The 14,469-nt window shown below is 53.2% G+C and overlaps 1 non-coding gene across 1 annotated transcript; it reads right to left on the bottom strand.

Annotated features, from left to right (window-relative positions):
- Positions 1 to 375: 375 nt before the first annotated feature.
- LOC109774072 (uncharacterized) lies at positions 376 to 3,944 on the bottom strand. The gene is made up of 2 exons (XR_005753655.3): positions 3,578 to 3,944; positions 376 to 999 (listed from the first exon to the last, which is right to left on the bottom strand). It is a non-coding gene; the product is annotated as an uncharacterized protein (transcript).
- Between the last annotated feature and the right edge of the window lie 10,525 nt (positions 3,945 to 14,469).

Here is a 14,469-nt window from a genome sequence, read left to right as displayed (position 1 = left end):
GCGAGTTGTCCTACGTGGCACACAAAATCACCCAAAACGTGCCAAGATTCGTGCAGAAATTGCTGAACGGCGATGGAGGCGTGTGGGTGAGTTGGTTAATGCCCACACGTGTGGGCGTTAGTGTTTTCAAAAGATTATATCACATATCGTTTTTTTTTTCCTTTTAGGGCTCATACAGATCAGTCTGGAGGGTTTTGGATCTTAAATAGACCTCACAAGCAAGACTCTTTTAGGGCTCATACAGATCAGTCTGGAGGGTTTTGGATCTTCAATAGACCTCACAAGCATGTCTTGCGCAGGCAACACGGTGACGTGTGTTCATATGCCAGCAGAACTTAAAGTGATACAGTGACAGATAAATGAAGAGGCAATCTGTTGATGGACTGGCAGCAAATATCAAAAAAGACATTCGTATATGGTACATTTTCTGCTCATCGAGTAAATGACTAGGATTACATGATTAACAACCCGTTTCGACTCAAAACAATACGCCCAACAGATATAGTTATGTTCTTTGGATCTGACGATGAGAGTACGTCTATAAGTATGCACAAAATAATATTATAGGACAAAAATTTACAGTAGCCGAGGTTCAACAGGTAAAACGTACACGTCACTATGTATTTTTCTTGCTGTCAGAACGGGAGAAGCGGAGTTCCATTGTTTGCAGCTTATTCCTCAATTCCTCATTCTCCGCAATTAGACGCTCATACTCAGTAAGCAAACCTTCAGATTGTTTCTGTAAAGCCAAATTATTCATTTCAGCAGTTTTTAGCTCCTGTGTTTGAGATTCTGACTGGTGTTTGAGTACTTGCACCTGCTCATTCAAACTGTCAATCTTTTTCTGATATCCTTGAATTTCCTCAGAGTCTCCGAGTTTTGTTTCTTCCAAGACCCTGCTCTGCTTTGTCACAGCCTCCATGTTTTTCTTCATCGCCCGTAATTGCCTGATATAGTGATGCAGTCGATCAATAATTAGCCCAAGGAACAGAGAGTATCCTGGAAAACAACAAACACAGCAAGATTCAGTCGAACTGAAAGATCAATTTTGAGACACTGTTCAACAAATATTTCTGAAACACTATTCACCATACAGAAGATATACAGCTCATTCTGAGAAGGCTACGTTTGACTTCAGCATGATGAATATAACTTGAATAATTGTTTGGAAGTATTAAACCCATAATTTTATTGCATGCTAGGTGTCAGGTGGAAATGTTGAAATGGAAAGCAACTTATTCACAGATGGAAAAACAACTATTTATAGAGATATGTGGCGTCAATACTACTCATATCACTACGTCTCCGAGCAAAAATGTCCCGGACTATTTGTTCCACTTTTATTATGTGGATAAGTGGTTGCATTATGCGACAACAACAAAATAACATTTCAGAATTCGAATAAATTTATGAGAGAGGGCCACATTACCCCCCCCCCCCCCCCCCCCCTCCCCCTAAACTTGTCTTATGGTTCACTTGACAACCCTCAATTCTATTTTGGCTCAATTCTCACCCTCCAACTTTGAAAACTCATAAAACAACCCCTAGATGGATCGAGATGTATTAACTCCGGTTGTATCAGCCATCTCATAAGATCTTCCAAGAAAATCTCCACCTGTTCCCTTTTCAACTTCGCTTGATTCGTCTAGTGGAGAGAGCACCACCACTTAGGAGAACTTAGCCCACTGCCGCGCGTACGGCGTGCGTACACACTGATCAGTATGTAATACTAGTTTTAGTTAGTTAGCAGCCAGGGCCAGCCCTTCTCTAGCCATGTCGACGATCCTCCGGCAGTGGCGTTGACCCCGAGTTGTGTGTCGCATCGACAAAGACGACTGTCCCGGCAACAACCTGCTGGCTGAAACGGCGTGCAGGTCCACGTCGCCGCTCTGCAGCCTGTCCACTGGTGGTGGTGGACGTCCCGAAAGTCCTACCTAGCAGCGCCTGCGGTGCAGCCAGTGGCCGGCGGGACCCATGGACGGACACCCACCATGCGTTACTGCTACTACCACGTCAATGGCGATGTAGCACCTTCGGACGCTACGTGCTGTCCATGGAGCTGGCCGATGGCACAGCGGGCAGTTGTGCAACGCCGGCGCCGGGGAAGTTGAGCTGAGCGGACAGTGCCGACGTCGTAGGTATGGGTGGTATATTCAGACCGCTGATGCGGATGCTGCACCGACGCCATTGACAATGATGCAGCCCCAGATAGATGATATCGCAGTCCGGGACAGAGGACATCAGCTTAAGTACGGCTGAAAGGCGATTTACCCGTGCCGTTGGCCCGTACCTGTTCCAGCAGAGCTGCAGTACGAGACGCATGGCCGTGAGCAGGAACCATCCAAGTCCAATTCCTCGAAGCCAAAGCAGCAGAAAACCTCGTCGGCGGTGGCGCAAGTGTTCTCTCCGATGTATGAAGAATGGGCACAAGAGATTTTCAGGGGAGATCCTACGTGGCTAATAGGAGAAAAAAAAACAATGATGTGGTTTACAAAACTGGAGTTAAAACAAGTCAGTCCATTTCAGGTTGTATTATGAAACCGAAGTTGAGGGTTGCAAAATGAACCCTATGACAAGTTAAGTTAAGGGGGAAATTGGAGGGGGGGGGGGGATATGTGCTTCTCTCTAGTGCACACGAGTAGAATCATGATGAATCAATGGTTGTCGATTACTTTGACTTTGCAACATGAAATTTCTAGGAACAATGCTGTGATGAACAAGCTTGCTAACCAGAAAAAGTAACTTCCAAGAAAATGGTCACTGATCATAAATATATTAATAGGAGAAGCCACTTCGTATATTACCAGACATTAAACTAGAAGGATTTTGATTCTATCCTAAACCTTGATAGGAAAATCTTATAATAGAAACTAGAATGACGCATAAACGTTCAAATTCTGAACATATATAATACGTTTTGATCAAAGTTCATCGACATGTCATGTAACATTCAAATCGTCCAGTCAAGCCCAAGATATTCAAATCTACCTAATAAAAAGGAGCCTTTGGGTATATTGCAGGCATTTACAAGCATGTGACCAACTGTTTGGCCATGGCTTGTGCTCCATGGAAAAAGGAACATGCATCATTTGAAGAACTGTTTCGATAAATTCCAACATGGTTCAATGGGAACAACAGTTTATTACGACAGAATTTGGTAACACAAGTATAACTCATAACATGTTATCAATATCTCTAACACAAAATTATGCCAAATAAAAATTCTAATAATCTTCGATTGTCATTCTCTTGACAATTCATTTTTCACATTCTTTTATTGTCACATCCCTCGCTTCAACGCATATATGTGTGTCTGTTATTAGAATCCTAAATTCGCGTGTGCAACTCTCCTATAAGATTCTATCTGCACATAAATTTCTTCACTACCTCAAAGAGATCATGTAACGTTCTTGGAGAACAGTGACCATACATATGTAAGGCAACTAAAGCCATCCATAATCCATTGGGGCACTATTTCGTCCCCTAATTTACCAATCCATGTAGATATATGAAAGGAGGTATGAGGGATTCCAAACTGATGGTTCCAATGAGCAAACGAGGAGAAGAAAGGGCATACCCATGAGCGAGGCCTCGAGGAGGTGGCGGCTGGCGAGCACCTGGTCTGTGGGTGTGAGCTGGGCGAACTCGCCTTCGCGGCGCCGGATCTTGGCGATGCTGTACCCGCTGGAGCCGAGCACGACGAACATGGTGGCCGCGACGGTCCTGGCCATTACGGGCCCGCGGCCGCGCTTGCTGCAGTCCACGGCAAGCAGCGCGAGGCGTCGAGCGGGCGTGCGGAAGAGCAGCACGAGCACCAGCGCTGCCTCGGCGGCCAACAGCGTGAACAGCAGCTGGATCATGGCCGCTTCGTCGGTGCGTCAAACAGGTGGGGTGGGGGGTGGGGGGAGAATGGGGGAATGAGATCCAGTGCCTTGCTGTGCATCTCCAGCCGTTGGCCCTCCAGGGGCGCCTAAAATCGCCGCCTCGGGGGTGAGCCGGTGCAAAAAAAACGGCCTGGGGTGAGTTGGTCCCCAGCCGCCGGCCCCAGGGCCGCCCCCAGACGCGAAAACGTTTGACGAAGTTCGGCTAAACACGTCTAAATTTCGGCAAACTTTGGCATATTTTAGACATGTTCGCGGCTTACATAGCAAATATATCTCAAAAAAGAACTCGCCGAACGCGGAGTAGTCGCCGCCGTCGCCACCATCCTCACCGCCGTCGTCGTCGTCGGCCTTCTCCTCCTTGACGCGGCCGTACCTGGTGGACCCCTGCCCGGCGTCGCCATGGCGGACTGGTGGCGGCAGCGGCGCGTCGTCGTCGTCGCTGTCGTCGATGACGACGACTCCTCCTTCGTCGCGGCCCTGGCGGCGCTGCTCGAAGCGCCGCAGGGCGGCGCACTGGCGCTCCCTCTCCATCTTCAGGGAGTCCTTGCGCGCCCATTCCAGGGCCACCTCGTCGTCGAGCTCCACGTCGCCGTGTTCCGTCTTCACGGCGGGGAGACCCGGCTCCGTTTTCACCGGCGCGAACTCCGGCTCCGTCATTGGCTTGACGAAGCGCGGAGGGGCCGACGAGGAGGCGCGCCGGCCGCCCTCGTTGATGACGATGGCGGCGCTGCGAGTGCGCCGGCCGAGCGGCGTCTCCGCCGCGGGCTCGGCCTTGACGCCGAGCAGCGCCGGAGAGCCGGAGGAGTGGGAAGAAGACCGTGAGGAGGGGCCGAACCTCCTGGGCATCCATTGCCCGGCGCGTCGGCGGTGGGCTGGGGCGGCCGCCTGGGGAGGGTACGCCAGCGGCGGGTTGTTGCCGCCCTCAAGGTGCGTCAGCACGCCCTCGAGCGTGCGGCCGGGGACGCCCCACCACACGCGGCGCCCCTCGCTGTTCTTCATGCCGCCCACCACCGGCGCCCCGTTGGTGGACGCCAGCCTCTGCTCCTGATGGCGCTCGAAGTACGCCGCCCACGCCGCGTGGTTGTCGGCGGCGTACTGGGGGAGGGCACACGAGCTCTACCTCGGCAGCGAAGTAGGGGGCGCGCGCCACATCGTCGGGCAACGGGGGAACGGGCACTCCCCCGTTGCTGAGCCTCCACCCCGACGGCCTGGCGCGCATGTCCGGCGGCGCCGAGATGTTGGCCTCGAACAGGAGCCACGACTCTTGTTCGCGGAGCAATCGGCGGCCGAAGCCGTTGGTCGTCGCCTCGTCGCCGGGGAAATGTTCGGCCATCGTCGGGGGGCTGTCGGAGTGAGGGAGGCTCGAAGGAGGCGCACGGAGAGGGAGGGCTCGGCGGCGGCGCACGGGAGAGGTAGAGCTTGGCGGCTAGGGCTGGTGTGGCCAGAGGTGAGGGAGGCCACCGGCTTATATAGCCGCGCCTGTGTGTATGCGTGGCGGGAGGAGAGGTGTCGCCGCGCCGCCCCGTGACGCGCCGCCCGTGAGGAATCAATGGCAAGGCTGACCGGCGGTGGCAGCACGGCAGCCTTGGCATTGATTCCCGCGGGAAGCGAGGCGATGAGGGCGACGAAGCGCCCGTCTCGCTGACTCGGCGGGCCCGGGGGCTGTTTCGCGCCAAAACAACTCGCCCCGGCGCCCCCGGACGCCCCCAGCGCGCCGGGTTCGGCCTGGGTCTGCTGGCGCTGATTTTGGCCCAGGCCGGTGAAAATCAGGCTCCTGGGGGCGTGATTGGACGTTTTTTCGGCACCGACGCGAAAAAATCACCTGGGAGGCCTTTCTGGGGACACGGCTGGAGATGCTCTTAGGATGCATTGATGCAAGTATCGGCCGAATCAAGAGGGCCTGCTTGTATTTAGCTAGGGTTTCAAGTATGTGTTCTTGCTTTGTTAAAAAAAGGTATGTGTTCTTGCCGTCGGGCAGAAATGGGGAAAAAACATGAGAGATCTGCCACAACCCGGCTCTAATATAGGTCCACTTCCCTGGATAACTACTTTAACTGAGTCTCTCCTGCCTCCTGCCTAAGCTAGCTCCCGCGCCGCTAGCCACTCTGGCCGCGGCGGCTACCCCCACCGCCCCTACCGCCTAGCGGCATGGGCGCGCCGCGCTCCCCACGGCCTGGATCCAGCTGCGGCTCCGCCGACGAGAGGCCGGGCCGGGCTTCGCCCGCTGGTCCGAGGACGGCCTCACCGCCCACCCTCCGCTGCTGCTGCACCTCCTTCCCCGTCGCGTCTTCTGCTGCGTGGTCAATGCTCGACGGGCATGTGCGTAGTTAGGGAGCCGAATCCGGCGGGGCAGCCGTCTCGTCGCATTAAATCCATCATCGTTGATGTTGCCGCTGGTCCTGCGGATCTTGCAGAGCCACCTCTCCGTCGCCTTCAGTCCATCATCGATGTCCCGCCCCTGCAGTCAATCTTTCCTCTTCGGGGCAGGCGGTGGGTGGACGGATGTCTCCTCGAAGAAGAACCGCGAGTGCAGCCTCGATCTGCTAGTCAATAGCGGGGCTCCTCCGCCGCCCTCTCTAGGCCACCGGCTGGCGTTCAATGCGGCAGATGGCAGCGAGGCCTTCTTAAGCCGCTTTCGCGGCCGCTGTTTCCGGTGTCTCGGAAGCGCCACCGCCGGAAAGACTGTAGAGATCCACTGCACTGCATAATTTGTGAGCGCCCTAGGCATTTTGGCCTCGAGTGTCCTCAAAATCCTCGAAATGGCCCGGATGGCTCTGCTGCTGCTAGGCTAGGTCCACTTGCACCACGCCCCCTGGTCATCTCCCGCCTGTGCTTCCCCTCTCCACCGCCACCACCATCCCCTCCGCCACCTCCGCCGTCCCAGCCGCTTCCCCCTGCACCTCTGATGGTCGAGCTCAGTTTAGCGGACCCTGCGTGCCGACCCTGCACCAGCCACAAGGTGGGGGTCTCCACGGTGGAGGTGGAGCGGGCCGTTTTCTTCCTCACGCAACATGCGGTGACGCTGCGCGCCCTGGACGGGGTGGCGGCCACGTCCCCAATGGCGGTTGGGCATGCTCTGGAGGCCCAGCTCTGCGTCCCGCCTCACCAGCTGCGGGTCACTGCTCACCAGCCCGAAGACTTCCTCATCATCTTCACCCAGCCGGCCCACCACGCCAACGTCGTGCGCCGCGGCACTCTGCGCGTCGACGGCACCAAACTCGCCATCCAGCAATGGTGCGAGGACGACCACGCCGGCTTCGCCACCTTCCTGCATGTTTGCTGCGTCATCGAGCACATGCCGATGCAGTACTGGTCCATTGAAGGGGCGCAGGAGGTGTTCGGCGACAAGGTGCGCGTCGACTGGCTCGACAGCCGCACGCTAGAGCGCGGCCACACCAAGACCTTCGCCTGCTGGGTCTGGGTGTGGGACATGTCGTTCATCCCCACCAGACACACCTACTGGAAGCTCCCGCATGGCTCCGGACACGTGGAAGAGATGGAGGGTTTCTCACTGCTGGACCGCAGGGTGGCTCCACCACCAGGCGCGACGCGGTATGACCTCCTCATCCATGTCGACCGCATCAAAGACTAGTCCCCACGCTCCTCCCACTCCGCGCAGAGCAGCTTGCCATCCTCTGCCTCCAACAACGACGACGCGCTGCCTCGCACCCCCAGGGACTTGGACCATGCACGTGGAGGACGACCAGCGTGAGGAGCCGCACAGGCGACAAGCCCGCGCCCCGGTGGTGGACACGGGCTGTCGGGGCATGCCTCTTGGTGGACCCAGGCGCGACCAAGACAACGATGGTGCTGGCAGAAGATCGTGGAAGGACACGCTGCTGGGACGAGGGTGCAGTCACCACGCTCAGGCAGAGGTCACGTCAAGGGAGCGCCGCGACCGCAGTCGATCTCCACCGACGCGCCACCGCTCCGGCAGCTCCAAGGGACAGAGGCGCAAGAACGCCCGCCAAGTGCCTAAGAAGAATGCAAGAAAGGATAGGGCCGACGTTGCACCTGCACCACCCGCCCAGCTCGGCACTGACGCTCTCAATGGCGACATCGACCAGTTCTTCACCAATGCCAAGAAGCCAATCGCCGCCATTGGGTCGGCCAACGCCAACGATGCACACCTCGACACCAAGATAGAGGTCATGCTGGCGTCCCCGCTTGAGTTCTCCGACAAGGAAAAGAGGCCTGAAGATGATGCGCTGATGGTGGTCCCGGACATTTTCGGGCCAACGCTGTCGGGGCTAAGCTGCAACCCGGCCAATTTCAACTGTCGCACGCCCACTGCAGCGACCACAGTGGAAGTTCAGCTTGGAGAGGTAATAGAGCAGGTCTGCCATTTGGAGCTCGAAGATTCAAGCTCTGCTGCCTGTCATCTCTTTACCAACCCCGCCCTAGCATTGCTGCGGCTGCCACCGTCCAAGCGGCACTCTGCTCCGGCCAAGTCCAGAGCGACATCGATGCCCCCACCAGTGCAGAGCGCCCGTCAGGCTGCGCAGAACGACACCACCCCAGTGGCCCAGCGTGCCATGCTCCGCTTGGTGAAGGGACCGGGCCTGGTGGGGCCAAAGGAGAAGATGATGGCCGAGGCAGCTGAAGCCCTCATCCGCAGGTTCGACGAGCCGCTAACTGACGACGACATCAACGTTATCGCCAAGCTGACCAGGCTCAACAAGGAGGCGTTGCGCGTGGCTGTGGGCCTGACAGGACCTGACGCCGATGCCGGGGAGGCCGTAGTGTAGTCATGCTAGCTCGACATCGTCTCTGTAGTAGTTTCCAAGGGCGGTCGACAGTAGGTCGGCTTGAGCTAGGTTTAGTTTCTCCATGTAACTATAGTGGTACGTGGTTTAGCTGTCGCCGTCGAGGTTTGGGGTCTATTGGTGGTCGGCGGCGTCCCCTGGCGTGTTTGGCTATGTACCAGTTTCTTTTCAATGAAATTAGCTGTCAGAATTTTGTGGTGTTGCTGTTCCTGGAGATGATAATTGTGCCAGATGAGTAACACAAACTGTGCAATCCTTAGCTAGAACGTAAGGGGGCTTAATACGTCGGCAAGCACTACAAAAAAAGACACATCCGTGACATTTTGGGCCGAACGAAAAAAAAATCTGTCATGCTTATGACACTTCTATGACGATAATTGTGACAAAACCCGGCATCATTATAGATGTGGTGGGCTCCTAATTCTATGACAAAAAATCATGACAGAAAATGGGCATTTCGTCCTGAGCGGGCCAGAGACGTAACTGCATGACATTCTTTGGGCCGTCCATGATGGAAAAAAAACCATGGTAGAAGCGAGGGCGAGGAAAATATCAGGGAGTTCCCGGTTACGGTGGATGGTCGGGGGCCGAGCGATGCGCGTTTCTGTCGTACACGTACGCGCGTGTGTGCGAGGCGTTGCGCTCTAACTGAACCCGAGCAAGGCGTTGGGCTCTAACTGAACCCGAGCGATTGCACTAGCTATGTTACTGAACCCCGATCGATCCCTTGCTATTAACTGAACCCGAGTGATTCCTTCGCTACTGCTACTAACTGAAGCCGATCGAACCTGCTGCCTCTTGATGAACAATGAGCGTTGTTGGGGGTTTGGATGAACAGTTCCCGGTGGGGGGTCGGATGAACAGCAACCCGTGGTAGTAGAGGCCGTTGTCGCCGGATGAACAGGATCCCGATCGATCGAGCCGGTGGATGAACAGGACCCCGTGGAGGGTTGGATGAACAGGACCCCCTGGAGGGCTGGATGAATAGGACCCCGTGGAGGGCTAGTTGAACAGTAGCCGGTGGAGGGCTGGATGAACAGTAGCCGTTGGAGGGCTGGATGAACAGTAGCCCGTGGAGGGGTGGTTGAACAGGACCCCGTGGAGAGGGCTGGTTGAACAGTAGCCGGTGGAGGAGCGGTGGAGGCTGGATGAACAGGAGCCCGTGGATGAACAAGAGCAGGTGGAGGCTGGAGGAGGTCGACCATGGATGAACAGGAGCCCGTGGAGGCAGTCGACTGTGGATGAACAATAGCCCGTGGAGGCAGTCGACGATGGAGATGAATAGTATCCCATGGAGTCCCGTTTTGCAGTACGCCACACCCCTCCCGATGAACAGGACCCCCGTTTTGACCGTAGCGCTCCAACACAAGTCTGTTTCCTCCGTTTTGCGGTACGCCACACCCCTCTCTATCAATAGGACCCCGTTTCGACCGTAGGTGGTCCAAGAGAAGTCTGTTTCCTCCGTTTTGCGATACGCCAGACCCCTCCCGATGAACAGGATCCCGTTTCAACCGTGGCCAGTCAAACACAAGGCCGTTTCCTCCGTTCTGCGGTACGCCAGGCCTCGTTTCCATCTGCCATTCCGTCCAAGACGGTTGGCTCCCGATGAACAGCACGCATTGCATTGCCTCCCCATGAACACGACGACGACACATTTTCTCCTTTCCGACCCAGCCATGTACACGAGCCTTGGCCGTACGTATGCGCGAGTAGGCGTTCGAGACCCTGCCCGTATGTACATACGTGGCCGTATGTACTTTCTTGCACCCTGGCCACTGTACATACGTGTACATCCTACGTGCGCGCCTCTACTACGACACGTGCCCTTCCTTACACGGCCACGGTTCATCGCTGCAACCTGCAGACAGACCGATCGTATGTACGTACACATTCGCGACCGGAATGACAACGCTACGTACGCTTCAACCAGGTGGGTCCTGACTGTCAGGCACTTCCTTGCGTGCGAAGATGTAGCTGGTGGGTTCCAGCAGTCAGGGGGGTCATTTCTTTTGCCCGTAATATGGACGCACTTCCTTGCGTGCGGAGACCAGAGGTTGAAGAAGCACTACGACCGTTGGATGGACATCGTACGTTCACTTGAGCTAGAATCGTTCATATTGACTAAGTTGACAAAGCCCTCCGTCCCCGTCATCTTAGTAGGCCCACAAGTCAGCCTCCCACAATAGTGGGTCCCAGCTAGCAGGGGGAGTATTCATTTTTTTGTGCGTAATAAGGAGGCACTTCCTTGTGTGCGAAGATATAGCTGGTGGGTCCGAGCTGACAATGGGGGGAACGTATTTTTCAAGAAATACAGAGGCCCTTCCGGTGGGTCCCAGCTGTCAGGTGGAGGAATCATTATTTTGCACGTAATAAGGAGGCATTTCCTTGTGTGGACCCCTACTGTCAGCCTCTTCCGATGGCTATTGTTTGTTGACCGTGTTGACCTCACCGCACCGAGAGCACAAACGCGGTGGACGAGGGCGAGGCCCAGGAAGGGAACGACCCAGAGCCGACGAAGCCACCGCAGCGGATGCCCATGCTGAGGGGAGTACGAGCGTTGAATGGTCGGCTGCGGGGTGAGGCTGACGTCGCCGGAAAATAACAGGATGTGCTGGTGGGTAGAGGGATGGCCTGGCGGCAGCACAACCAGCCACGGGAGGAGGGAGCAGGCAGTCCCGCCGGCGCTGGTTTGGGCGGCTGAAGCAGGAAGATCAGAGATTGAAGAAGCACGGCGGCCGTTGGATGGACATCCAACAGTCACTGCTTTGTGTTGACTAAGTTGACAAAGCCTTGCGTACGCGTCAAAAAAAAATTTAGGACACCGTCATTGTCAACCTAGTAGGCCCAGAAGTGAGCCTCCAAATCTGTGAAAAACAACATACAGCCCATTGGCCATTATTTTCAATAATTTACAGCCCATTTGCTAATTCTTAAGGATATTTGAAGCCCGTATTCTTTTTATTAGCATTAGAGACCATATATTCTGGGCACTGCTAAAAAATTCAACGAAATTTTGCATATTTCGGTAGGGTCCGAACTCTTTTAATCACGAAATTTCGAGTCGCGTTAAAAATAATTTTTAAAAAATTATATCAAAATAAAATTCAAAAAACAATTCTCCGCAAAAAATGAATGAAATTTAAAATCTTAACTAGCAAGATGCCCGTGCGTTGCACGGAACATGAAGATGCATTTGTATGAGTAGTTTATCTTGTGGGAGAAAAGACGATATTTTAATGTAATTGCCGGTTGGCTTTGGTTTTTATAAGAGTAGAGAGTAGAGAAATACAGAAAAAATGATATTTTAATGTAATTTCCGGTTGGCTTTGGTTTAAAAATTCACAACCCATTTCTTACAACTTATAGCCCATTTTCTGGGGAAGCCCATTTCTTACTACTTACATCCCTCCCTCCTCGTCTTGAAAGATTTGCTGCCCAGCAGGGCTGAGAAAAGCAAGTAGGCCTCGGTTTTGGTATTCTCCAAAAAAAAAGAACTGGGCTAGCCATTTTCAGAAAGAAAAAAGATATCAACTGGGCTCGTCAAGTGCTTAAATAAAAGCGTAAGTGTGGGCTAGATGGGCCACAGCCCCTGCACAGCGCGCAGTTGAGCTCCGTCTCTGAAACTAAAAAAACAACTGGGCGAGCTGCTGGGTCCCTGGTGTTATCCGCTCGTTGTGTAATTTTCTCATTTATTGACTACATTGACAATGGCGTGGGACCTAGTTGTCACACAATTAGGAGGAAGTAATTTTTTTGGCTTGTAATAATGAGGCACCTGCTTGCGTAATGCAATGACCCTGGTGGGTCCCTACTGTCAGCCTCTCCATGTACAGTCATCTCCTGATTCCTCTTGGTTGTTGACCATGTTGACAAGGCCAGACGGCGGCGGGCACAACGAGCGAACCAAGGCGGAGAACGACGGCGAGGCCTCGGACGGGAACGAACAGCAGCCATGGAAGATGCGGCAGTGTAGTGGCAGGTGGAGGGGAGTACGAGGGCAACAACATGCAACTCAAGCTTACAAACGATACAAAAAGCCCAAGGATTAATTGTTCATCAAATTTTTAGACAAAACCCAGATTGAACATGGCAGTAACATCTAACCCAACCACTCTTTTTCGCAGTCACAAACAAATGGATCGGTCTGATCCATAAAATCAACATCCTGTGCAAAAAAATTATTGCATGATGACTACAACTTGTTATAAATAGAAGCCGAGCACGTTTAGAAGCCCATTTGTCCACCTGAAACTTCTTTTTTTGCTGTTCAACATGTTCGTCCGTGAGAAATCTCTTGCTGTAAAACTTAAGCCTCATGGACAATAGTAGCCTCGCATTCAACAGGAAGAATGTGACAAAGCTTCTGTTTGCCTGGTTGGATGCATATCCTTCCATCGTTATTGTCCTCAAACGAAAGTCATGAGAACTGAGAAAATCCTAGTGCTTATTACGCCATCGATTGGTTATACGTTTTTCTCCATGTGGTTGCAGTACCTAAGTAGACATGAAGATTTGAAAACAGTTAAGGTCTGAAAAAAGAGTATGTCGAAAGAGCAACAGCTGAACGGTTAATTCTAGTACAATATATACGGTCTTTCAATGTGCATGAAATCATCACCTTTATATATAAATTCTCCAGAGACCGAAAGCATCGCAGCAAGCCAATAATTATGCTCAAATCATAACTATACATTCCGATATATAAGATCTTGACAGAATCCAGCAGCATTGATAGGCTATCCATGGACGAACTCTTCATTGAGCATATAACATAATATTAGTACCCAAAGTGTACTCCAAGATGATATAAAACTTATGCGCAGAAATGAAAAATGCAGCTTATGATTACAAATGTGTAGATGATAATATACGGTACCTGAAAAAGTGAGGAGCCAAACACCAACTTGTTGTGATCATCAAACGGAGCACTAGTTAGACCACTAATTAGACCCAAGGTCTCCAGTTTGTGCGCAGAGACGACAGTTATTTGCGAAGGTTTATAACAATGATCAAGGAGCAACCTTTGAAGTGAAGGGGCATCTTCGATGATGAGCTGATGTCCTTCAAAACAAATTCCAATGCTTTTAAGGTGAGGTGACTTTATTTGGAGACAACAGATAGGGATTTCTATTCCTAAAACAATCAGCAAGCGCTCCAGGGCAGGGCAACTGGAGTGGATGATGTTATGCAGTGAGGCCTGCGACACATAAACCACCACAAGCGAAAGTTTTTTTAGCAGTGGGAGTCAAAGCATTCGTACCAGATCTTCTGGTAGATGGCACCGGGCGAAGGTGGCAGTGTGGAGAGAGGAGGAAAACCGCGAGATTGACAACGGTGGTGTGGGCACGAATTCTTGGTGTGTTCGTGGTATGAAACTTTCGTGGTAATGGTAGAACTCAAACTGCTGGAGTTTTCGAAATTCAGGGGATGTCAGCCAAGCGTCCACCGTGCCGGGTATGGACAGCAGGTAGCGTGTCGGGATGCAGAGGCGTTGAACGGGGCCCTGCTGGTGAGAGGAGACGATGGCTCTGAGGAGATCAAATTCAGGAAGGACAGATATCTGACGACAGTCGAGATTGAGGGGCGCGATGCACCATAGAGGGCGCCACCGAGTTGAGAGGACTTGTGTGCGGCAGCAATCCTTAGTGGGGAGAAGCGAGATGATCTCCTCAAGGATGACGTCCGGGAGATCGCTGATGCGGTCCATCGGAGATTCTATCGGTTCCTAGCCAGAGACGAGCCTAGTGGCAGTGCGAGTGGGGAAGAAGGAGGGCTGGGGTTTTCTGTAGGAGTGGAAGAAGAGGAGCATGCATTTTCTG

Source organism: Aegilops tauschii, chromosome 1 (genome assembly GCF_002575655.3).
Source record: "Aegilops tauschii subsp. strangulata cultivar AL8/78 chromosome 1, Aet v6.0, whole genome shotgun sequence".
Lineage (NCBI taxonomy): Eukaryota > Viridiplantae > Streptophyta > Magnoliopsida > Poales > Poaceae > Aegilops > Aegilops tauschii.
Note: the sequence above shows the minus strand (reverse complement) of the source record. Positions and strands in the feature narration are given on the sequence as shown.